The sequence below is a fragment of the Balaenoptera ricei genome, chromosome 4 (assembly GCF_028023285.1).
Source record: "Balaenoptera ricei isolate mBalRic1 chromosome 4, mBalRic1.hap2, whole genome shotgun sequence".
Lineage (NCBI taxonomy): Eukaryota > Metazoa > Chordata > Mammalia > Artiodactyla > Balaenopteridae > Balaenoptera > Balaenoptera ricei.
Window position 1 is genome coordinate 105,292,663 of NC_082642.1, and position 20,943 is coordinate 105,313,605.

Sequence of the window (20,943 nt, forward strand, 5' to 3'; positions counted from 1 at the left end):
TCACTTTGAAGACAGGTCCTCCAGAATATCCTATTCTTTTGGCATATAATTATGGCAGGTTCCCCAAAAAGTATAATATTCCTGGTATGTGCATGTTAATATAGTGCCTGCTTTTTACCTTTCTCTCTTAAACTGTTATCACGTTTTGTCTCTCAGACCTTCACACCTGGTATTTTTACAAGTTATGAAGCCTTTGTGTTTTGAGGGTAATTAACACGTGTTCAATCTTAAGGTGTATAAGGCACTATGCTAGTACCATAGTGTTTCTTTTTTTAAAAATTAATTAATTAATTAATTAATTTTTGGCTGCATTAGGTCTTTGTTGCTGCGTGCGGTCTTTCTCTAGTTGCGGCGAGTGGGAGCTACCCCTTGTTGTGGTACGCGGGCTTCTCATTGTGGTGGCTTTTCTTGCTGCAGAGCACGGGCTCTAGGTGCAGAGGCTTCAGTAGTTGTGGCACGCAGGCTCAGTAGTTGTGGCTCATGGGCTCTAGAGCACAGGCTCCGTAGTTGTGGCACGTGGGCTTAGTTGCTCTGCAGCATGTGGGATCTTCCCTGACCAGGGCTCGAACCCATGTCCCCTGCATTGGCAGGCGGATTCTTAACCACTGCACCACCAAGGAAGTCCCCATAGTGTTTCTTAAACTTTAATGTACATTGAAATCACCTGGAGACTTCTTTTAGTGCAGATTCTGATTCAGTATGTCTGGGATTAGGCCTGTGGTTCTGTAGTTCTAATAAGCTCCCAGGTGATGGCAATGATGTTGGTCTATGAAGCACACTGAGTTCTACTGTTGGAATGCAAAGATGTGCATAATCTGGCCTCCACCTTTAAAGGATTTATAGTGTCATCAGGGATGAGCATGGGCATGAATAGAACACCCCAGATTTATGTAATTGTTATATAGCTCTCCTTTTTTAGTGTCTTTATAGTCCTGTTCTCCTCAAGGTCACCAAATTTTACCTACTCTCTTGGACAGTAGCAGCATGTGCCATGTGTTTCAAAACTCACCTGCATTCCCTTAATATACCCTCCCTGAGATTTTTGCTCTTTGAGAATTAATATATTAATCATTATTTTAAAATATTTTAATGTATATTAATGTTTAATCCCTTTCAGGTATTATATTGAAATTTGTACCAGGTTGTCTGATGACATAAGCCCAAAATTTCGATGGTAGGAGAAATTATAAGGACTGTGCACATGCTGGAAGGTAGATTGTGAGAGAGTCCTAGAAGCTGGGAGAAATCTGCCATGCAGTTCTATGATTAAATACTCAGGAACTATATACATAGCATAGTCCCAGAAAGTAAACATTTCCTGAATGAGCGGGACCATGGGACTGATATACAAGGAACAAAAGTGCAAGAAAAGAGTGCTGTTAAACCTCGAAATGGACTCATGAAAGGATTAATTATCAGTGATAAATGTTCATTGTCTCCAAAGTGCTGAATATGTTGTGCTATTCTGAGCAAATTCCATCTATCACTGTTGACCCATAATAGCTATCCATCTATAACACTGACTGGTGAGGCTCTGCACCCGCCGAGGTCAGCTTTATGACTTGCTTAGTTCCAAGTTACCACAGTGGCTGTTGCACCGTCACTATCACTAAGCATCCTTCTCTTCATCATAATTGCCAACCCACAAACACGCACACTGACTGCTTCGTCATCCTAAAGCAGAAAAGAGAAATATGGTGGCATGGTTCGTTCTCTCTAGGTATGCCTGCTAAATATAAATTAGCAATTAAAATATAGGCTTTCGGGCTTCCCTGGTGGCGCAGTGGTTGGGAATCTGCCTGCCAATGCGGGGGACACGGGTTCGAGCCCTGGTCTGGGAAGATCCCACATGCCGCGGAGCGACTAAGCCCGTGAGCCACAACCATTGAGCCTGTGCGTCTGGAGCCTTTGCTCCGCAACAAGAGAGGCCGCGACAGTGAGAGGCCCGCGCACCGCGATGAAGAGTGGCCCCTGCTCGCCGCAGCTAGAGAAAGCCCTCGCACAGAAACGAAGACCCAACACAGCCAAAAAATAAATATAAATAAATAAATAAATTTATAAAAAAAAAAAAAAAAAATATAGGCTTTCAAGTCTAATCAATTATTAAACACTGATTGAGTACCAACTTTATAGAAGCACTTTGTTAGGCCCCTGAGGGACATGAAGATTTGTAAGACCTGGTTCCCACCTTCACATAGCTTACATTCTAGTTGTTTGGATAATACATAACTTTTTGAAAAATCCACTATGAGCAACTGACCAAGTTGTTTTCACCTTTGTGTTTCCCTACCTAGGAAAAGTGAATGGTAGATAGTAGGTGACAAAAATGTTACTGAAGAATGGTAATTCTGAAATTAAGCAACAGTTTTAGGCAACAATGAAGTACTCTCATAGGACGTGATACAACTAATTTTAAAATGAACTTTGTATACAATGATATAGGAACAATATTTCTCAAACTGGGCCCACAGGTTTCTTCAAGAATATTTTTTATTTTGTAGATATATGAGAGACATACACATGAGGAATTTATATCCAGTTTCATGTTTGTATGTATTTAACTGACAATATAATTAAAATGATTTAAAGTAATGTTAGGGATCCTCAGAAATAGCATTCTTTTATTTATTATTTATTTATCTATCTATTTATTTATTTATTTATCGGCTGCACTGTGCGGCATGCAGGATCTTACTTCCCCAACCAGGGATCGAACCCAGGCCCCCTGCAGTGGAAGCACGGAGTCAACCACTGGCCCACCAGGGAAGTCCCAATATTACTCTTTTAATATTATTAAAAGAATAATTCATATTATTCAATGCTATTGAATATTATTCAATGCCATGTATGGATCTTATTTGAATTCTCTTTCAAACAAATGTAAAGTATCTTAAAAATCATAAGGGGCTATACCCTAATTAAAAAAAATCATAAGGGAAATTTATTTATTTATTTATTTATTTTGGCTGCACCTGGTCTTAGTTGCAGCATGCAAACTCTTAGTTGTGGCATACATACGGGATCTAGTTCCCGGACCAGGGATCAAACTCAGGCCCCCTGCATTGGGGGTGTGGAGTCTTACCCACTGGACCACCAGGGAAGTCCCGGGAAATTTAAATAATTACTGGATAGTTGATGATCCTAAGAAATTATTGTTATTATTTTTTAGGTGTGATTGTTTTCTTTTCAAAAGAATTTTTATCTTTTAAAAATCCATACTGAAATAGCTATGAATGAGATGATGTGACATCTGGGATTTTCTCTGAAATAATCCAGAGGGTGAGTGGATATTATGTGGAGGTATAGATTGTGGTAGGCAGAATAGTGGCTTCCCCAAAATGTCTATGTCCTAATCCCCAGGAATTAAGGTAGCAGTTGGAATTAAGATTGCTGATCAGTTGACTTTCAAATAAGATTATTCTGGATTAACCATTTGGGACCAATGTAATCACAAGGGTCCTTGTATATGGAAGAGAGAGGCAGAGTCAGAGTCAGAGTGATGCACTGTGAGAAAGACTTACTTGACTGGTCGTTGCTAACTTGAAGATGGAAGAGAGCCATAAACCAAGGAAGGTGGGCAGCCTCTAGAATCTGGAAAAGGCGAGTAAATGGATTCTCCTGTAGCACCTTGAGGAAGGAACTCAGTCTGGTCAACACCGTGATTTTAGCCCAGTGAGACCCATTTTGGACTTCTGACTTTCAGAACTGTAAGATAATAAATTTGTCTTGTTTTAAGGCTGACATAACCCTGATACTAAATTTAGAGTGCTTCCTTCCATCACCACTTTGCTTGAAGTTTTTGGTTTTTGCTTTTTAGTCATAACTTGTTGTTGAATTTTGTCAACTGTTTTTTCTATATCTATTGAGATGATTTTTTTTTTTTTGATTTTCAAGTGTTAAACCTTCCTTGTATTCTTAGGATAACTCCAATTAGGTCATGATATATAATCCTTTTTATATATTGCTAATTTTAATTTACCTTTCTTTTATTAAGGATTTTTGTGTGTATGCTTGTGAGAGCATTATACTGGCCTTATAAAATGAGTTGGGAAACATTCCATCTTCCTTTATTTTTCAAGAACAGTGTATAAGATTAGTATATATCTTACCATATAGTTGTTCAATATAGTTTCTGGGAGGGTACAAGTGCTAGAAATTCCTGTACTGCTGTCTTGCTAACATCATCTTATTTTCACTATTGGTTTTTAAATACTTATTTATATTTTATATTTTAGTGGTTGTTTAGGGTTTACATTATGCATCTATAACTTGTCCCAGTCTACCTTGAATTAATACATAACTTATACTAAGTTATGTGTAGTCAGAATCATGTAACCCTATATTTCTACTTACCCCACTCATTCTTTGTAGTGTTATTGTCACATATTTTAAACCTACATATGTTATAATCCTCAAAATACAGTATTATAATATTTGTATTAAACAATCTATTGTCTTTTTAAAATTAGCATTTCCAGTGCTCTTCATTTTTCCTCCTACTGAGCTAAGTTTCTATCTGGTGTCATTGCCCTTTAGTCTGAAAACTTTTCTTCAGTATTTATTGTAGGACAGTTCTGCTTGTAATGAACTCTCCTAGGTTTTTTTTTTTTTTTTTTTTTCGCTATTGTTAATTCTCCAAAAATATACTGAGCACAAAATATGAGCAAGACACTAAGTAATTGTCTAATGTATTCTTCATAAGGAAAGTCATTTGTTTTGATACTGTTTTCAATTTCCATGTTGAAATACTTTGCTTTTATTGTAGACTGAAAAATAGATAGCAACAGCAAGTCAGGATCAACTAAAACTAAAAGCCACTAAGAGGGCTTCCCTGGTGGCGCAGTGGTTGAGAGTCCGCCTGCCAATGCAGGGGACACGCGTTCGAGCCCTGGTCTGGGAAGATCCCACATGCCGTGGAGCAACTAGGCCCGTGAGCCACAACTACTGAGCCTGCGCGTCTGGAGCCTCTGCTCCGCAACAAGAGAGGCCGCGATAGTGAGAGGCCCGCGCACCGCGATGAAGAGTGGCCCCCGCTTGCCGCAACTAGAGAAAGCCGTCGCACAGAAACGAAGACCCAACACAGCCAAAAATAAATAAATAAATTAAAAAAAAAAAAAAAAAAAAAGCCACTAAGAAACTGAAATTCAAGTAATTTCATGGAAAAGAATGGTGATTCATTCAAAGAAATGTAAGTAACAAAAAATCCTATTTAAGTTATTAACATTATCACTTTCTTTACACTTTATGATTTAGAATTATAACAGTTTTTTTAGGGGGTGAGGGGGCGTGGCGCACAGCTTGTGGGATCTTAGTTCCCTGACCAGGGATTGAACCCGTGCCCTTGGCAGTAAATGCGTGGAGTCCTAACCACTGGACCACCAGGGAATTCCCAGATAACAGTTGTTTTAACAAAGCTATTTACAAAAGGAAGCAATAAATAGCTACTGGTTTAAGGCCAGAGTGGCAGGTGATTGGTTCAGTGTTTTCACAATTTTAAAATTTCTCAAACAGGTTTATGTAAATAAGAGATAAGCAGAAATTTCAAATTATGTGTGTGTGTGTGTGTTTGTGTGTGTGTGTGTGTGTGTGTGTGAGAGAGAGAGAGAGAGAGAGAGAAGAGAGAGACTTCTCAAATATAAGTGGGTCAAAAAATGTCCCTATGGCACCTTATTTCTAGGTTAAGAAAGTTGTATTGTCGTTTTTAATAAATGGTTTTTTCAAATGTATGGCTTTTGTCCCTTCCTAGTCACTGTAGAAAATGAACAAGCGTATAAGAATCATAGCAATTACTATCAATCTTTTTGGCCTAATTAGTTCTTTCTTAGGCATAAAGCTAAACCTGGCACTATTTGTTATTTTATCTTGTCAGATATATTCCAGTTTGAGGTGAAATGCAAAGATTTATGATGCAAAAGTATTATAATACATCATCCCAAGAATGCTGGCTGCTTGCCATTACAGAAAGTATTAGGGATGAGAAGTAACTGGCCTAAAATTATGGCCAATGAAATTATAACCTAGATTTATCAGCATCCAATAATCATAGGCACCTGTTCATTTATTTACAGCAGAGTCTGTATTTTTAGAAGTATCTTTGAAGTTTCTTTCCTCCTCACTTTTATGATTTATCCAATTGTCCATTCCATTATTATTATTTAAAAATATTTATTTATTTATTTATTTATTTATTTGTGGCTGCACTGGGTCTTAGTTGCAGCAAGCAGGATCTTCGTTGTGGCATGTGGGATCTTTTAGTTGCGGCATGCGGACTCTTAGTTGCAGCATGCATGCAGGATCTGGTTCCCCGACCAGGGATTGAACCCGGGCCCCCTGCATTGGGAGCGCAGAATCTTACCCGCTGGACCACCAGTGAAGTCCCCACCATTCCATTATTATTTTTAGAGTAAATATGTTGAAATTCTAATTTAATTTATGTATAAAGACTGATCCTGAGTATTCAGATGGATATGTCCTCTGACGTGGGGATAAATTATGCCACATAGTGACTGAAAATAGAATTAACCCAGAAAGTGATTTTGACGTAAGACCTCATTTTTTTACAGAGGTTATTTCAGTCCCAGACTGGGGATGAGTCAAAACAACTCACAGTGGGAGGGGTGAGGGAGCAATTTCATACTGAGTAAATTCTGCAGTATCCAGGCAGATTGATTGTTAGCAGGAACTTCTGAAAAATCAGGTCATGTTTATCAATCAACAGAATTTAATGAGCATTTACTTTTTGCCTGACACTGTTGCAAATACTGTGGGAAATATAAAAATATCTGTAAGACAAATAGAGGATCTACAATCACGCTGAAGAAATAATACAATTGTTAAGAACAATTAAATGTTAAATTTTGTAGTAATTTACAAATGTAGGTTCAATAAAGAGAGACTTTTTGTGGATTGGAATAATTAATAACGTTTTACCAAAGGAAATGGAGAATTAGCTGTATGCTTATTAATCTTGGTTCTATTTTGGGTGGGATGACTGTAAAACAAAATAAATAAACAACCAAACCACCAGATTTGTTGGTAGAAAAGACTTATAATGATCTAAGTAGGGTCAATTTAAGCCTTCCAGGTGTAGACAAATAAAGATACAAGATAAATTTCAAGAAGATCTGATTTTTATCTCATTGAGATAAAAGAGAAGAGGTGTTCAACAGATTAAATTCTGGGCTGTGCTAAGCTATTGTATTAGTTTTCTATTGCTGCATAACAAATCACCAAAAATGTAGCAGCTTAAACAGCACATATTTATTAACTTATAGTTTCTCTGGGTCAAGAGAAACTATGGGCATAGCTCAACTTGGTTCTTTGCTTAGGGTTCAAAAGGCCGCAATCAAGATGTTGACCAGGCTGCATCTGGAGGCCCGAGTGGGGGAAAATCTGCTTCCAAACTCATTTAGGTTATTGGCAGATTTCTCATCCTTTGGCTATAGGACTGAGGACCGCAGCTTTTTATTGGATGTTGCCTGGAGGCTGCCTTTTGGTCCTAAAGGACACTCATAATTTCCTACTGCATGAACCTTTCCACAAGCAGTTACAATGTGGCAGTTTGCTTTTTCTGGAGCGGCAGGCCTTGGACATGGTCTGCTAAGAGTCATATGTATATGATCTTAGGTGATATATTCATCTATCTGTCTATCTAATATATATATAGGCCATGAGTCTCCTAAGATATAGATGGATAGATAGATAGATAGATAGATAGATAGGGTAACCTAATCATGGCCGTGACATCCTGTGACCTGTGGCATATTCTTTTGGTTAAAAGCAAGTCACAGGTTCTTCCTGCATTTAAGGAAGGGAGATTAACTCATTAGGTCTCACCTTAGGGTGTGTCCACCTAACTATCAAATATTAAATAATATATTTCTACCATATTTTATTGCACTAATTAACAACTCAGCACTTTAGTTGGTGACCTTAAATAATCTCTTTCTTTTCACTAAATCTCAGTGTTAGGACACGGTTTTCTATATGTCTCTCACATTTCTGAACATCTTCTGAGCAAGAGGCATTAACTTCCTTGTTCTGTTTGCACAGATGTTTGTATAGCTATTGTCTCCCTCCAGGGCAGATGACAGATTTGTTTCCTGACCAGGGTGATAAAGATAGTTTTTCCTTCTTGTAAAACATTAGGCAGGTTTGCTAGCATCCTTCTTATAAAACTGAGGGTTTTCTAAACTCAAAATTCCTCAGCTGTGACACAAATCCTCTGCATGTCCAGCATCCACCTGAGTTCACATCCTTATACCCCCATGGGACTTGGGGAGTAATGGGTATCGACTTGAACATGAAGCTCATGTTGCCTGCTCTGCCCTGGGCACTAAAGTCCTTTGTCTCTGACCCAGATGTCTCCTGTCTTCTACCAGCATCTATGAAACTGCGAGCAGGCTAAGCAGGGCAACATCTCAATCCCTTCACAATTCTTGACACTCAATTTTCCTCTATGTAATTTAAGAGATTAGAGTGAGATTATTTCTAACATTCCTTTCATGTTGATATTCTAATACTGTAACTGGCTTTGTCATTTTCATCATTGGCATAGAAGAACTCAACCATTTTTGTACTTGACTTCTTTAAAGGGTGTTTAAACACTCCACAATAGTATGGAGATAGTAAACATTTTTAAAACTACCTTTTGCAAATAAGGAAACTAAACTTTAATTTGCTGGTACCTCTAATGTGAGGCATTTACCGTTTGGGAAACAAATCTATTAGGATACTGGTTTTACTGGGGTTTAGGTGCTCATCCCTTAGCTCATGTTTTTGTTGTAGTTTTTTGGCTTATGGCAACATTATAAAATTCCATTCTTTGAATTTCTTTAAGTCATATCAGTCTGAAATATTCCACATCCTGTGTTTTGTTTCAAACTTTTCCTTTCTCACATTTGCAAACATTAACTTGTTTGTGACTGTTAATTAGCATTTCTTGATTGATATTTTTTGTTTATTGTGAAAAAATGAAATGCTTTGGCAGGGGATAGAACTGTAGTGAACCATCGAACAGGGTTGGAGCTTGAGAGGGCATCCTGAAACAAACTCATACAGGCAAAGTGCACAGATATAATAAGTAGGTTTTCCACAAAGTCAGCAAAGGACCCACAACTGCAGGTGAGACTAGCCTGGTTTTGCTATTTTGTTATTTTCTTCAGCTATAATTGAAAGTAATAAACTCAAAATTTAATTTTTTACTGCATATGAAAAATTTATAGACTTCAGAAATAGCTAATACATATTTTTCATAGAAGATTATATTTGGCTTAATACTTTAAAACAAAAACCCCAACATAAATAAAAAAATCTAACATTCTGACATCAGAATTTGTGCCACATGTGAGCATCCTATAAATGTGAGTGTGAGCGTGTATGTGCATGTGTGTATCGGCTTGTGTTTGCATGGAGGTCAAAGTGACAGTGTACCCTTACCTCCACCTAAGGGGCCAGGTTTTAAGCAAAATGACATTTCACTGGAGCCATCCTTTCTCCTCCCCCTCAGCGTCAAATGATGATGATGATGATGACAACCATGATGAAAATAAAATGATGGTGACAGCAATAGTTACAACACAGCTAACGTTTATCGACGTCTCTAATGTGTATCAGGCATTATTCTATATGCTTTACTAGTGTTTCATTTAATCCTTAAAACAGTTTGTGGATTGGGTATTACTATTAAACAGATTTTCATGAAACTGTAGCACAAACAACTTGTGCAATTTTTGCAAATTAAAATAATTTTCAAGTAGTGTCAGAACTTTATCCTAAGGATAACTTCTCAGCAGCCTGGGGATTTTTTTTTTTTTCAGTTATGAGCCATGACAGAGACAAGAAAAATAAAATAAAACAAAACTGAAGGTTGAATTAGTAAAAATGAACCTAATTTAGACACCTAGAAATCTATTGTTGTTGTTGTTGGTTTTTGGCCTCACAACGAGGCTTGTGGGATCTTAGTTCCCTGACCAGGGATTGAACCTGGGTCCTCTGTAGTGAGAGTGCAGAGTCCTAACCACTGCACCGCCAGGGAATTCCCAGATACTGAGAAATCTACTAAATGTTCCTCTTCTCATTAATTTGGAACAATGAACAAAATAAGAAAAAATTACCAAAGGAAGTTGGATAAGGTTAAACAGAGAGTGCCAGAGACCAAGAGCTACATCTTGGTCTTCCTACGTGTTAGCCTCTCTGGCTGTGTCAGTTCAGAAACTGTCAGATCAGTTTCAGGAGCATTCAGCATGCCACAGTTCCTTTCATGATTTAAAGCCCTCTCTAAACTGCACATTCCTCTCCTAATTTCCACTCCATTTTTCTGCTTCACTAGCCAGAAAAAAAAAAAAAAAAATCCCCCAAAGAGCTGCCTATGCTTACTATCTCTACTTCCTTGATTTCTCCTCTCATCTCACTCCAGTCAGATTTCCTGCCCAGTATTCCCACAGAAACTGCCTTTGCCAAAGCCATCAGTGATGTCTTTGTTGTCATCTCCAATAGATATTTCTGCTTCTTATCTTACTATACCTCTCAACATAATCTAACGAAGTTGATTATTATTTTCTTCACGAAACACTCCTTCCTTTCTTTGTAGCATCATCCTTGACTGATTGGCCTCCTTTCTCACTGGTCACTCTTTCTCAGTCTTTTTTCCTGGCCTCTCCTGCATGAACAAACTCAAATCAAGTTTGTTCTCTTCATCTTTGTGCCTATCCCAGTGCTTAGCTCATGAGAGCACTCAATCAGTATTTGCTGGATGTATGAATGAAGAAGTGAATGGATAGATAAATGAATAAATTAATAAATGAAGTGTTATGGATGTGCATAGGTAGAAGAGCTTAATTTTGCCTGAGACAGAAAAATTTTTCTGAAGAAGGTGAAAATTGACCTGTCTTGAGAGATAATGTCAAGACTTGTCTAGTGAACAAATAAAGTGTTCATTTCCAGAAATGAGTGTTCCTACAAAATTAACCTATAGTGTACCATTTCTTAGGAAGCTATGGGAGAATGTTCTATTCCAAAAGGAGAAAATAAGCTAAGAAGGAGAAAAACATGAGATCCAGGAGATCCGACACAAGTGAGAGGAAAAGGAAGTCTCCTGGAAGATGGATAAGGGAGACGCTATGATGATGGCTGGGCAAGAGGCCCAGGGATGAGCAGTCCAGAGTGGACCAGGAGGGCAGAGCGCTGCAAGAAGATGAATCTGGTGGAATGTACTTCTACCAAGGAAAATGAGTCTGATAGGTACACAGAAATCCAGGTTAATTAAAAAGGGATAGTTATTAAATAGTGGTAAAATTAAAAGATATTAAAAAAGAGCATCATGGCGCAGGTGTAGATGGTGTTCACACAGTCATAATAATGCAAGTACTGTTTTATTTAATTAAAATTATGGTTAACTCTCTTGGAAGGATTAAAGAAAGGGAAAAGTCTGTGCTTTGGGAAGGGATAAGCATGAAAGGGAACTAAATTCTCATGTTCTATTATACATAGGAAATTCATTAAAAATGACTAAAACTGAAAAAATTAAGTCGCATTATAAATATATTATTTAGAGATAAGGAGTGAAAAGCTAAAAGAAAAAGCTAAAATAGTTGGGAATGGTTGCCTCTGTGGAAGATAATGGAGGGGTCAAGTGATTACTTATTTTCGTAATAAACCATATAGAAGTATTTGGCATTAGAATGTACGTTAAAAAGAATAAAATTAGGCAGAAGAGAGGTTAAACAACGACATTAACATAAACAATTCAGTCCTCAACACTGGGTTCTCAGTGTTGATGCCAGAACCCTTGCTTCGATGTGGGAAAGTTTTAAAAAGAATTGGTGGAAAGTTTGAGAGTTTTGTATTTAATCTTCATAAAAATAAGTGTCTGTCAATTGATGTAATCTCAGAGGGTGATGATGTGACCATAGGCAGACCTAACTGGAAAAATAGGTTACCTGCCCGTAAGAAAATTCAGCTGGTAAATATCATAATACAGCTTTCAGGGCTATTTGCAGTTGTGTCTTGGTGGTAAAGTCAGAGACCGCTCAGAGACCACATTCTTTATTTATGTATTTATTTTTGACCACCCCGCCCAGTTTGTGGGATCTTAGTTCCCTGACCAGGGACTGAACCCGGCCCCGGCAGTGAAAGTGCCCAGTCCTAACCACTGGACCGCCAGGGAATTCCCCAGAGACTGAATTCTTAATATAATCTTCTTCATAATAAACATATATTGTGGGTTATAGTCAAGCTTGTAGGAAAATGTGTTCTCTTTTAATAAAAGCCCTTCGAGGAGAATCATTCTTTCTCAGAAGAACTCTGTAATTTCATAGCTTTTATGTGACAGAATTTATTTTTAATAAGGAAAAAGTCATACAGCAGAGGTGACCTATTAAATAAAGTTATAACATACCTAGAAAACTGTGTCTGGTGCTATTATAGAAGTGTTGTCACAGGATGGTAGTAACACAGATCCAAGACTATAAGCCCACAGACTTAGATTTAAGCAACTGCCCCCAGATTCAGGTCTGAGAACTTTATTTTTTTTTAATTAGTCAATTAATTTAAAAATTTTTGGCTGCGTTGGGTCTTTGTTACTGCGAGCGGGCTTTCTCTAGTTGCAGCGAGCGGGGGCTACTCTTCGTTGCGGTGCACAGGCTTCTCATTGCGGTGGCTTCTCTTGTTGCGGAGCACGGGCTCTAGGCACGGGGGCTTCAGTAGTTGCAAGGCACAGGCTTAGTTGCTCCACGGCATGTGGGATCTTCCCCGACCAGGGCTCAAACCCGTGTCCCCTGCATTGGCAGGAGGATTCTTAACCACTGTGCCACCAGGGAAGTCCCAGGCCTGAGAACTTTAGTGTAAAAAGTTCCTTCTGTTAAAAAATGAAAGAGTGACATCAGACAGTTTGTACTTGGGCAGGAGATAATTTTCCCATAGCCTATTTATGTCTGTGGGGCTTAGTTGTGGAGGTGAAATAAATTTGGATAGAGAAAATTATTCTCTGGAATAAAGAATCTTGCCTGGTTGAGTTTCTACAGAAATGAGACCTAATAGGGGCTAGGCATCCATTTCCAAAATGGTTCTATTTCTTTGTTACATCCTAGGAGCCTTCTAGTTTTTCCCTTAAGAGCCTTGAAACGTGATTTTTGAAGAAAAAACCTTGCTTCCCAGCCAGTCCTGTTAATCCTTTCTTGTGGGGAGGGAAGGCAGCAACAGAAGTTATAGTGGGTTGAATCGTGTCCCCCCGGAAGATATTTCCACTTGGGGCCTGTAAATGTGACCTTATTTGTAAAAAAGGTCTTTGGAGTTGTAACTAAGTGAAGGATCTCGAGATGAGATCATCCTGGATTCTAGGGGGCCCTAACTTCAATGACAAGTGTCCTTAGAAGAGAATAGAAGAGAAAGAGAGGAGACACACAGGGGAGAAGGTCATGTGACGATAGAGGCAGAGATTGGAACAATGCACATACAAGCCAAGAAATACCACGGATTGCCAGCAGCCACCAGAAACTAGAAGAGAGTCATAGGACAGTTTCTCCCAAGCGCCTCCAGAAGGAACAAACCCTGCTGAGACATTGATTTCAGACTTCTGCCCTACAGAACTGTAAAAAAAAAAGTTCCTATTGTTTTAAGGCACCCAGTCTGTGGGAATTTCTTATTACCATAAGAAAAGGAAGAGGATTACAGGAAAAGGATACACAGCTGTTCCAGTCTGACTGTTTTCAGCAGAGCCCTCACCCAGCTGGGTCTGCTGTCTCCCTGCCCCCTGTCCAATTCTCTTCAGGAGAGAGTATATATAGTCAGCCAACAGATAACGCTTTTCTAAATATTTATACGCTACAAAAATGCTTTGTATTTTCTTAAACTTTTCTCCTAGTTTGACAAATTTTATTAACTTGCCAAATGTCTGTTAGATGGATTCATCCGAGGAAAAAGCCTAATCTCAGGGAAGCTGCAGCTAAGGCACTGGGTGTCTAAAGTCATGGGAAGATCAGTAATGCCATTCAACTAATATTTACCATGGATCTAAGATGAACCAGGCACCATGGGAGACTAAGAGGTTGAGTCAGATGTAGTCCCTGCCTTTGGAAGACACAATCTTAAACAACCTTCAGGGAAGAAAGGAATTGATGTTATCAAAGACAAATAAGGTTCCATAAAAAAAATCTTTTCTGATGGAGGCCATTGCAGGGCTGCTTTGTGAAAGATTTTTTTTTGAATTTCAGCTGATTCTTTAAGAGCCAGGTCAATCACCATTTCCACTGGGAAGCCGTCTCTGACCCCCTGTTGCTGGCTGCCCAGTCTTCTGTGACCTGAGACTTTGAGATTTCTCTGTTTCAGCGATTAGCACCTTTAATCTTGAGGATTTATTTGCACATCTTACTTCCCTCATTAGACTTTGCCCAAACTTTGAGTGTATGTATGTGATTATTTTTAATAGCACATATCCTGGCACACATTTGCTACACTAATAAATAAATGAATACATGCTAGCAGAGATGGTCAGAGGACAGAGATACCCAGATGGAAGACATGGCATGAACAGAGGCACAGAGGGTGAGAAGGGAAATAGTTGTCGATATTGAAAACTGTCTTCTTTACAATTTCCCTGGAGGCTGATCCCACTTAAGGATATATCATTAAGGATGCCCTTCCGCTGCAGGTAACAGAAGCCCGACCACAGTGGTTTATAAAACAGGAATATTTTTCCCTCTTAAATGAGAATCCAGATATAGGCAGCTGAGGGCTGAGTCCTCCACATCCGAGTCTGCCTTCCTCTTTTTATTCCAACGTCCTTAGTGAGCAGCTTTACCCCAGTATTACTGCATAGTCACAATCCAACTTCATACCTGCATTCTAGGCGGGACAAAGAAGCAGAAGGTGCAACAGCAAGGAAGACTCATGCCTATGCCAGGAAAATAAAACTACCAGAAAGACCCAACAGATTTCCATCTATGTATTGTTGATCAGAACTGTACATGTTTTTTAAGGAACCTCCATACTGTTCTCCATAGTGGCTATATCAATTTACATTCCCACCAACAGTGCAAGAGTGTTCCCTTTTCTCCACACCCTCTCCAGCATTTATTGTTTGTAGATTTTTTGATGATGGCCATTCTGACTGGTGTGAGATGATACCTCATTGTAGTTTTGATTTGCATTTCTCTAATGATTAATGATGTTGAGCATTCTTTCATGTGTCTGTTGGCCATCTGTATATCTTCTTTGGAGAAATGTCTATTTAGGTCTTCTGCCCATTTTTGGATTGGGTTGTTTGTTTTTTTGTTATTGAGCTGCATGAGCTGCTTGTAAATCTTGGAGATTAATCCTTTGTCAGTTGCTTCATTTGCAAATATTTTCTCCCATTCTGAGGGTTGTCTTTTGGTCTTGTTTATGGTTTCCTTTGCTGTGCAAAAGCTTTTAAGTTTCATTAGGTCCCATTTGTTTATTTGTGTTTTTATTTCCATTGCTCTAGGGGCTGGGTCAAAAAGGATCTTGCTGTGATTTATGTCATAGAGTGTTCTGCCTATGTTTTCCTCTAAGAGTTTGATAGTGTCTGGCCTTACACTTAGGTCTTTAATCCATTTTGAGTTTATTTTTGTGTATGGTGTCAGGGAGTGTTCTAATTTCATACTTTTACATGTACCTGTCCAATTTTCCCAGCACCACTTATTGAAGAGGCTGTCTTTTCTCCACTGTATATGCTTGCCTCCTTTATCGAAGATAAGGTGACCATATGTGCGTGGGTTTATCTCTGGGCTTTCTATCCTGTTCCATTGATCTATATTTCTGTTTTTGTGCCAGTACCAAACTGTCTTTTTTTTTTTTTTTTAATTAATTTATTTATTTATCTATTTACCTTTGGCTGCGTTGGATCTTCGTTTCTGTGCGAGGGCCTTCTCTAGCTGCGGCAAGCGGGGGCCACTCTTCATCGCGGTGCGCGGGCCTCTCACTATCGCGGCCTCTCTTGTGGAGCACAGGCTCCAGGCGCGCAGGCTCAGCAGTTGTGGCTCACGGGCCCAGCTGCTCTGCGGCATGTGGGATCTTCCCAGACCAGGGCTCGAACCCGTATCCCCTGCATTGGCAGGCAGACTCTCAACCACTGCGCCACCAGGGAAGCCCACCAAACTGTCTTGATCACTGTAGCTTTGTAATATAGTCTGAAGTCAGGGAGCCTGATTCCTCCAGCAGCATTTTTCGTTCTCAAGATTGCTTTGGCTATTCGGGGTCTTTTGTGTCTCCATACAAATTGTGAAATTTTTTGTTCTAGTTCTGTGAAAAATGCCAGTGGTAGTTTGATAGGGATTGCATTGAATCTGTAGATTGCTTTGGGTAGTAGAGTCATTTTCACAATGTTGATTCTTCCAATCCAAGAACATGGTATATCTCTCCATCTATTTGTATCATCTTTAATTTCTTTCATCAGTGTCCTATAATTTTCTGCATACAGGTCTTTTGTCTCCTTAGGTAGGTTTATTCCTAGATATTTTATTCTTTTTGTTGCAATGGTAAACGGGAGTGTTTTCTTAATTTCACTTTCAGATTTTTCATCATTAGTATATAGGAATGCAAGAGATTTCTGTGCATTAATTTTGTATCCTGCTACTTTACCAGATTCATTGATTAGCTCTAGTAGTTTTCTGGTAGCATCTTTAGGATTCTCTATCCCAGCAATCCCACTACTGGGCATATACCCTGAGAAAACCGTAATTCAAAAAGAGTCATGTACCAAAATGTTCATTGCAGCTCTATTTACAATAGCCCGGACATGGAAGCAACCTAAGTGTCCATCATCGGATGAATGGATAAAGAAGATGTGGCACATATATACAATGGAATATTACTCAGCCATAAAAAGAAATGAAATGGAGGTGTTTGTAATGAGGTGGATGGAGTTAGAGTCTGTCATACAGAGTGAAGTAAGTCAGAAAGAGAAAAACAAATACAGTATGCTAACACATATATATGGAATCTAAGGGAAAAAAAAAATGGTCATGAAGAACCTAGTGGCAAGACGGGAATAAAGACACAGACCTACTAGAGAATGGACTTGAGGATATGGGGAGGGGGAGGGGTGAGATGTGACAGGGTGAGAGAGTGTCATGGACATATATACACTACCAAATGTAAAATAGATAGCTAGTGGGAAGCAGCCACATAGCACAGGGAGATCAGCTCGGTGATTTGTGACCACCTAGAGGGGTGGGATAGGGAGGGTGGGAGGGAGGGAGATGCAAGAGGGAAGAGATATGGGAACATATGTATATGTATAACTGATTCACTTTGTTATAAAGCAGAAACTAACACACCATTGTAAAGCAATTATACTTCAATGAAGATTTTAAAAAAAAAAGAAAAAAGAAAAAACTGTACATGTGACATGTGGCCACTTCTAGCTGCACAGGAGGCTAGGAATATCCATTTTGAGGGGGACCCTCTTTTCAAAATTATTATTGGAATATTTTATGTGGAAAATGAACATTTGATATGAACACAGTCAGCTACGATGTGGATGGAAGGCAGTGAAGGAATTTTATTATTTCCTAGGGTCCAGAATCAGGGGCAGCATTTATTTTCCTGCCTCATCCTAGTTCAGAAGGCCATTTACCAATGACACTTGAACCCACTGGCCTCACTTCCACAGAACCAAAGCTCTTCGGCTTATTGGAACTTTTTTTTTCTCAATATCATGCATAGTGCAATAGAGTCTTTGTGTTCCTTTTAAGGAGGTTTCTTTTAAACTCCCACACTCCTGAACAGGAAAACAGCATACAGACCAAAGCTGGAGGAAAGGACATAATTCTATGCACACTAAGTTTCTCCCATCTATCATATGTAACCACTGACATTTCCTGACAACCACTAGGCTTCTGGTATTTTTCAAGAAGCTGAGTCATTATCCTAACTTTCCAGATTGAATCAGAAAACAACTGATTTTCCAAATGTGATATTGTTAGTTTAGGGTAAAGCTGGTTTCTCTGGCTTCTTGGTGTATGTTTAGTACTTTTTCTGAATTCAGAAAATTTGAGACTCTCAGTGTAAAGATTTTGTTTGTGACATTGAACAATTTTTAATAGACTATGGAAAAAAATGCTAAAATAATGATAGAACCCTGAAAAATGTCACAGATAATTAGTATTTCCCTTCACGTATGTGGATACTTGCCCTTAGATTCCATTATTCATTAATAATTGTATTTTCTGTGTTCTAGACAATATTTATGACCCTTTGAATTATCCTAAGGCAAAAATTTAGTTATAGGCAGAATAAAGATAAAACAGGTTTTATTATATTTCTCTCACAAGTGATGTACTTCTTAAGATGATGCTATAACATCATGAAAGCTCATCAAAATAATTGTAAAATGTAATGTCAAATTATGTTTTGAACAACACTGATCACAATATTTAGCAAATATATCATGTACAAATGCTCCCTAATTCTTTTTTTTTTTTGAATGTGTGCTGTAGATTTTCTTTTTTCTTTTTTAAAATTTTTTGGCTGCATTGGGTCTTTGTTGCTGCGCACGGGCTTTCTTTAGTTGTGGCGAGTGGGGGCTACTGTTTATTGCGGTGCGCAGGCTTCTCATTGCGTTGGCTTCTCTTGTTGTGGAGCATGGGCTCTAGGCTCACGGGCTTCAGTAGCTGTGGCACGTGGGCTCAGTAGTTGCGACGTATGGGCTGAGTAGTTGTGGTGTGCGGGCTCTAGAGCTCAGGCTCAGTAGTTGTGGCGCGCGGGCTTAGTTGCTTCGCGGCATGTGGGATCTTCCTGGACCAGGGGTTGAACACCTGTCCCCTGCATTGGCAGGCAAATTCTTAACCACTGCGCCACCAGGGAAGTCCCTGTAGATTGTCTTATAAAATACTGTTCAATATGTATTTTTGGGTGAAAGGAAATATTGGTTAAACTAGTTACCCAAAACTGGAGCCTGCAAATGAGAAGTGTTTCTGTAACTGTCCGAACTTAGCATCCAGTTTCAAAGTGCCTAGATTCGAATGTCATTGCTAATACTTATCGACTGTGTGACCTCAGGCAAGTTTCTTAACCTCTCTGTGCCTCAGTTTTATCATTGTAAAATGGAGGAATTAAAAGTATTGATGTTATTATGTTGTTATAATGATAAAACTTGGAACAAATAGCACACTGAAAGTGTCATATAGCCTTATAAATTTGGTCATTATTGTCGGAAAGTAGAGAAATGGATATGGTCATTTTATAGATGTCCTTGACTCCTCTAAGTCTCAGCCATTGTGGGGAAGCAAAAACTATCTCCCATACTCCCTCTAGTAAGGTGCCAATTTCTGCCTCAAGGTATGCTGAGGGCTCACTAGAATGGAGTTTTCCATGCAGTTCTCTAAAGGTAAATTTAGGGAAATGTACATGGAAAATGGGAAATAGGAGTCATGTCAATGACTTAATTGAAGTCCAACACTGAATGAGTCCAAGCACATTATTCTTGCCTTCAAAGCTGGAGACATAAGATTTAGACACATATAATTTAGGAGTGTTTTCAGTTGTAAATATCAGAACACACAATGGCTGGCCTGTTTCACAAGTGTTTTTGTTATCTCATGCCTCTTGTCTTAAAGTCTCAGCAGAAATTTTTATCTTAACATCCCCTTATATACTCAGCCACCCAAATGGGCAAATCAAAGCCTGAGTTGAATAAAATTATATCTTCACTTTTCACTTCTATACACTGAAGTAGCCAAATCTGAAGACTGATAAATCTTACATTCCTTAAAATTTACCTTCTTCAATTTATGGTGTGAATTCTATGAATTTGAAAAGAGAACATTCAGCATATATTAAAGTCCCTGTTAGATGGTTTTACACTTGATTTTGCTATTCAAGCAAACTTTTCTTCTTTAAGTGAGCTCAGAACCTGGCTGCAGTTTGCCCAGAAGCATGGGAACTTCAATTGTTCAGTCATTCCTCTTATTCTTACACAGAGAGTTGCTGATCTCAGTTTGATAGTTTTCTGTTTGGGCAAGAGGGGACCCTCATGTTACATCTTCTTCTAGCCAAATATAAATATTTTATTTGTATAAGATTATGATTACTTTGTACAAAAATAGCTGACAAATGCTGTGGTATAGTTCTAGATAACTGTGAGGCCTTCGTGTTGACAGGCTAAGTCACTGGTTGTTTCAACTTTACTTTCATGTGTTATAAAGTTTACAGTTTCCACAGTGTATCATCAAAAGTGCTTATTAGCAATAATAGCAGCTTTCTTTTCCATTCATAGAAACACTCCAGTATTTGCATTTTCTGTAAAGAGAATTAGTGTTGCTTAGAAGAGTTTTTGCCTTTGAGCGAGAGTTTTAAGAGATTACCCATAGGCAAGAGATAACTGCATAGAAATAGAATTAGACCAGGACTCCAGGGACCTGGATTAAAGTTCAGGAATTCTTGAAAGAAACTAGGAAACTATGTCATTATCCTAATTCTTAATGTTATTTTTAATGGTTTTAAAATCTTTTTTCTGTATAAGTATATTCTCTTTCAGAGTACCTCAAAATAATGTCTAATATTATTTAGCATTAATATAAATAGATAATCCCATAATTTATTTAAGCCTTTACAGTTTTTAAATAACTTTCATAAATATAAAAACCTAGAAATGTCAAATTTTTTGAAAGATACAGTGTTTATAAATCACATCAGCTTAGTCAAACACACTTTTTATTTAGAAAAAAAATCCAGCATTACAAAATATTAATGTAAAAGATAGAAAGTACCTGAAGCCATTGTATTAACCACTGTTTATAGTTGAGTATACATTTCTCTGCTATTTATTTTTCTAAACATTTACTTGTGGTGATTTTTTCCTTTTTAAACAAAGATAGAACTATACCATCCATGTGTTTTTTCACATACCAATAGCTCTTTTTTTTTTTTTTTTAATTTATTTATTTATTTTATTTATGGCTGTGTTGGGTCTTCGTTTCTGTGCGA

General features: G+C 38.3%; 1 protein-coding gene across 4 annotated transcripts in view; it reads left to right on the forward strand.

Moving 5' to 3' along the window:
• The window catches only part of MORC1 (MORC family CW-type zinc finger 1), a 357,937-nt gene that overhangs the window by 38,360 nt on the left and 298,634 nt on the right, over positions 1 to 20,943 (forward strand). The window contains exon 2 of one of the 4 annotated variants that reach the window (XM_059922175.1): positions 4,766 to 5,188. The exons of the other annotated variants lie outside the window; for them this stretch is intronic. The gene's annotated coding sequence lies outside the window, so the exon portion shown is untranslated. The remainder of the gene's footprint in view (positions 1 to 4,765; positions 5,189 to 20,943) is intronic. 4 annotated transcript variants of the gene reach the window in all.